Raw genomic sequence first — 5,691 nt, forward strand, 5'->3', positions numbered from 1 at the left:
TAAGGCTCTCAAAAGCAGCCTGAGATGATGACCTACAGATTGTAGGCTCCACCTGTTCAGAAATTCCTAATCATAAGATATGAAACTATCCTTGGTATTTAATAACCTAGTGAAATTCTAAAGTTGCTCCTTCTTGAATCATTAATGGAGGGCAGACACAAAATCTGTCACTTTAACCTTAATTCTGTAGGAAATGGGCTATGAACAAGGTTGGAACAAGACCTAGAGAAAAGATGCACACAGGGGCACCAAAAGAGCATCCAGCTTGGAGTCTGCTGGACACATGGGCCTCAGCACACAAGCTGGAATGCTTATGAAAAGGATGTGGTGGTGTTGGCCCAGAGTCCTCCTGGTCATCTGTCAATTTAATGGAAAGGAACTGGTCATAAGCACAAGAATACAGTGCAACTTTTGCATAATTTCTGCTTTTTTTAGTCCTTGACTTCTTGAAACTACCAAGAAAGTTGCTGGGACTGGTGTTTTTGTGAGGAAGACTCATACGCCAGTTTAGTAATTTCTTCTCTCATTAACACAGAATTGCAACAATTTCCTGCTATTTCCCTTCTGTCTCTCATCTCCCCTCTTTGACACCTTTCTTTGCCTTTCACAGAATCACAAAATGGTTGGGGTTGGAAGGCACCTCTGGAGATCCTCTGGTCCAACCTCTCTCCTCACCTGCAGCAGGTTGCACAGGATCAAGTCCAGGTGAGTTTTGAGTATCTCCAGATAAGGACACCCCATGGTCTCTCTGGGCAGACTGTCTAGTGCCCTGTCACCTTCAAAGTAAACTTTTCCCTTTTCTTCAGATGGATCTTCCTGTGTTTGTTTGTGCCCCTTGCCCCTTTTCCTGTCACAGAGCACCAGCACGTTCTGCCCTTGAGAAACTGGCGAGGTCCCCTTAGAGCCATCCCTTCTCCAGGCTGAACAGGAGAAGGAAAGCTCTCCCAGCCTTTCTTTGGAGCTCCAGACCCCAAACGGTCTCCACAGCCCTCCACAGGGCTGTCTCAAGCATTTTCTAGCCTTTCTTGTCCTGGGGAGCCCAGAATTGGTCACAGCTCTCCAGAGGTGGCCTCACCAAGGCTGAGGAAAGAAGGATAGAAGCCCCCTTGACCTGCTGGCACTGCCCTTCTCATTCCCAGGATGCCACTGGCCTTCTTGGCCACAGGGACCCAGTGCTGGCTCATGACAGCCTTTGGTCCACCAGGATTCCCTGGTGCTTCCCTGCAGAGCTGCTTTCCAGCAGGCCATCCCAGGCCTGTGCTGGTGCTGGGGCTCTTCTTCCCCAGCTGCAGGGACCGTATTTGCCCCTGTAGAACTCTGCTGTGCCCAGCTGTCCAAGTTTTACTGAAAGGCAGCTTAGCTGTCAGCGGATCAGCCACTCCTCCCAGCTTTTATCATCAGCAGATGTGCTGATGGTCACCCAGGTCACTGGTGAGCATGTTGAACAAGGCTGGCCCTTGGGGACACCAAGCTACAGGCCTCCAGCTGGACTCTGGTCACCAGCATCCGAGATCTGCCATTCAGCCAGCTCTCAGTCTGTGAGGTTTCTCTCTCCTGTCTCACTGATTCAGGCTGAATGTAAAGTGGCAGTCATTTATGTGTGATAACCATGCTCTCAGTCCCTCAAGATAATTCCCTACACAGTTTTTAATTGTTTTAATTTAGTTCTCTGCCCCCTTTATACTGTAAAATTGATTAGAGATTTCACTAGAGAATGCACAATGACATTCTGATAGTACCTTAGAAAGAAGAAGTATTCAGGCTTCTTTCACAGCTTGCATGACATTTAAATGCATATTTGATATTGTCCTTTTCACAGACTGTTTTAAATAGCTGATGTTTATAACTTTCCATTGTAGGAGGATGTTTGATTAGTCAATAAAATGTTAGAAAAGCATACATGTCTAGAAAGTACAAAAGCCATTCAACTCCTCCTCCTGTATTGTTGCAGAAGAATTTATTCTTGAATGCAAGAGATTTTAAATCTGCCGAAGTAGACTCTTTTTGGGTACTTATGCAATATGTGTACTTGTTGCCCTTGAGAAAAACACCAGGATAGGGTAAATCATTGGACACATGTAGAGTTCAAGTTTAGTCAAAGATCAGTCAACTTGCAACTACTTTTCAAATACAGCTTAATCTATTAAAATGAATGCAGGCACTGGCCTTAATTATGATTTCGTGTTGCTTTGTTTAATCTCTTATTTTGGTAGAAATAGTTTTTGACTAGTGCAACTAAAATGAAGATTTTTTTTCTTCTTGCTTTTAACTCAGTGACTATATTGTTTTATAAATAGCCCTAAACAAACATACATCATGGAGACAATGGAGAAACTGCAGAATATCTTTCTAAGCTGTTTGTTTTGATTTAGCACCTGCTTAAGTGCAAGCATGTCTTTGTTCCTACTGAGTTGGGCAGGTTTCATCAGGTTTGTCTCTTGCTGGCGTTGAGTTGAATCAGCAGGCCTGGTCCAGGGGCTTGTTTAGTTTGCTGAGGTTTCCAGCAGGGGTGTGACTGGGTCACTGTTCACACACAGCTCACGACCAGGGACAGCACAGAGGGACACTCACCTGGACAGGCCCTGGAGGTAACAAGGGCATTCACAGATGTCCAGGCTTCCTCCAGAAACCTCTGAGATTTCCCTGTGAAAGCCTGAGCTGCGGGAGGAGCTGGTAACCTCTCCCCTGTAATCACATTACATTGTGCACCACACCGCTCCCACGGTGGAAAAAGGGCTTAGATGGTCAGGAGCTAGGTTGTCATGTGGAACCTGTCAAATGAGTGACAGCTGGGAGCCTACTAGAAAATCAAGCTGTGAAACTGCAATGAGCCTTGGGGCTTTTTACTCTGTCTCATATAGCTTTCAAAATACACTTGAAAAAGCTATAACCTATTACTGTGTCAAGCAACTTGCACCAGAGCACACTTTTTACCATTTCAACGACACACCAAGCAGTATCCATCTTCAGGAAATTTCTAAACTGTCAAGATTTTTATAAAATAAACTATTTCAAACTCATCTTCCCCGAGATTTAAACAAAATCTGTTTACAGAATACAATAAACATGACAGAATGATCAGCTTTGTGTGTCAAGAATTGTTGCTAGGATGCTGTTGGATGCTGCTGGATGGATGCTAGCCCACCAGGCACTTCAAAAATTAATATAACAAATAAATAAATATATAAGAGCTGACTTACAGTTTTATACCATGTGTACAGAGACGTGATTCATCCTGACACAAGTAATACATGTGGGACAATGAACAGAAATGCTTGAATGCACTGAAGAAATCCTGTGATCAAAGGACAGGACTGGAAGTCAGAAAATTATGTCCAAGCCCACTGTCTGGTCAAATGGCAGATATAAACCTTCTGATGACTCAGTTTTTCACTTGTGAGATTAGGACAATATAAAGCATTTTGAAACTCTGCTATGCAAAATGCTATTAAAATTAATTATGGCAAGAAGGGGTCCTATTTCTAGTCACATTTATGCAATGAGTCCTTCTGAAGCAATTACTGAATTACTGGCTCTGGAAAGCAGCCAGGTGAACTGCACCTGGGAAGTTAAAACTGGTTCTGATCCTGATGTTGCTCTTTATGCCTTTTTTTTTCATTTCTAAAGTGTCCAGCACTGACATAAAGGCAAGGTGAAAAGTGTAGGAATAAATTAAATGGCACAACCTGGTTCCTGAATAGCGGAAAAGGTAAAGAACAAGGAGGATAAGCAGGTCAGACTGGTAGAGCACAGGCCTGGGAGAGAAGTAAAACATCCTGTTTTCTTCAGTTCCTTGTAGTGAACATCTCTGACCAGCCTTGGAATGAGTTTGGTTTGGTGTGGTGTACCTGCAAACACACCAAGCATTAAGAGAAAACACATTTTTGGGGGGTTTGATCTGGACACAGCAAATATTTGTGGGAAACAAAAGGCTAAAAGGGAAGGAAACCAGCTGAGTAGCTAACTGTAACTTTTAGTGATTAAAATAACAGGAATTAAGAAAAATAGGAATTTTAATTTATTTTTAAAATAAACCCGCAGGAATTAAGAATTCCCAATGCACCATGAGAACAAGCCAAAAGGATGTGTCTTTATACATGACCAGAAAGATGAGAGTGCTACTGCCTAAGTGTTCAAGGTTCTTTCATGTCCTTTGTTAATATTTAGTATACAGAAGTTTAGCTTTCATCATTCCCAAGCAATCTAAGCACCATAACTGCTCCAGCTTCCTCCTTTTATGTTAAAAATACACTTACAAACAACTTATGGAAATCTAATCAGACTTGGGTAAATTCACAAGGCTTCTCAGAGTTAATAACTGAAACCTTCTGGTGGGTGTATTTATTATTCTCAGCATTAGCAAGATGGAATCTCTGTTTAGACCAGTTCTTGTTGAAAATAACATTTGGAAGCTGGAGTATTCAAACTTTTTATTTCAACAAAATATCTCTTTGGCCTTAATCTATAAATAAATCTTAGTTTATCATCTACCAAACTGCCTAAGCAGAAGCAGAGGCCACTATGAATCACATGCTTGATCTGGTAGAGTGATATCATGCCTCTATGGTAATATTGACTTATAGGGCTAAACAGCATATGAAGGTGAATGTGTTAAAAGAAAACTATTTTTCAAAGCATTTCAGTTTCAAAATATCCTTACTTTCAAAGGAGAAAATGTGAAACGAGCTAATGGAAGAAATGGGTGAAATTTTATGGCACTTGAAATTTGATTCAGACCCTGGATGTTCTTTCCCCTACAATGCTTGATAGAAAAATCCTATTAATGTAGAATAGCATATTTACTCTAATAACATAAACCCATAAACATTAAATTTTAATTTAAAATACAGCAGAAGGAAAATTTATTTTTTGAGCTCTCCCAGACAGATTCCTGGCTGTGAAGATTTTAAATACTTGGTGTGAATCAAAGTTTAGATGGAAAAGAATACTAAGATTAAAGATGTCCTGATCTGGGTCTGTTTCAGAGTAACAGCTCTTCAGGGGAGAGCCCGACCTCAGTTTACATCGTTCTTGTGTCTTCGTCTAACTCAATTCAGTTGTTCTTCTTTCTTGTGTCTTTGTCTAACTCAATTCAGTTGTTCTTACAGAAGAACATCTTGGTCGGTGTTTCCTCTGTGGGAAGAGCACAGAATACGAAAGGAGGCAGGTACTTCTAGGACTATTAGGGGGAGCACCAGAATATTTCTAGAAAAGATGGGATTTTTTTTTCTCCTGGTTGGTACAAGCTGTGGTGTAGTCTGGGCTTTTTTTTTTTTTCCTTTCTTTTTTTTTGCGCCGAAAATAACTTCCAAGGCAACAAGATTTCCGGCAGAAAATAAGTGAGGGGGAAAACGAAAAGAACGTAGCTGCTCTGTAGAAGAGCGGATCAAGGCGCTGAGCAGGTGCGCGCCCTGAGGGGTTCCGAAAGCCAGGACCAAATTAAAGACAAAAAATCAACGGCAGCAGGTAACTCGGAGCCCGGTTAGGGTCAGCCGCTCGCCCGGGAGCTGCCCGCATTCCCTCACGGCCGCTCTCCCACAGCAGCCCCGGGCACACTCGGTAAATCCCCTCTCGGGCAGCGTGATGCGAGGGAACAGCGGGGCTCCGCAGGGGACGGGCGGGTGCCTGAGGGAACAGCGGGGCTCCGCAGGGGACGGGCGGGGGGCAAGCTCCGCCCGCTCTCCCAGGCTG

Source organism: Anomalospiza imberbis, chromosome 5, assembly GCF_031753505.1.
Source record: "Anomalospiza imberbis isolate Cuckoo-Finch-1a 21T00152 chromosome 5, ASM3175350v1, whole genome shotgun sequence".
NCBI classification, from domain to species: Eukaryota; Metazoa; Chordata; class Aves; order Passeriformes; family Viduidae; genus Anomalospiza; species Anomalospiza imberbis.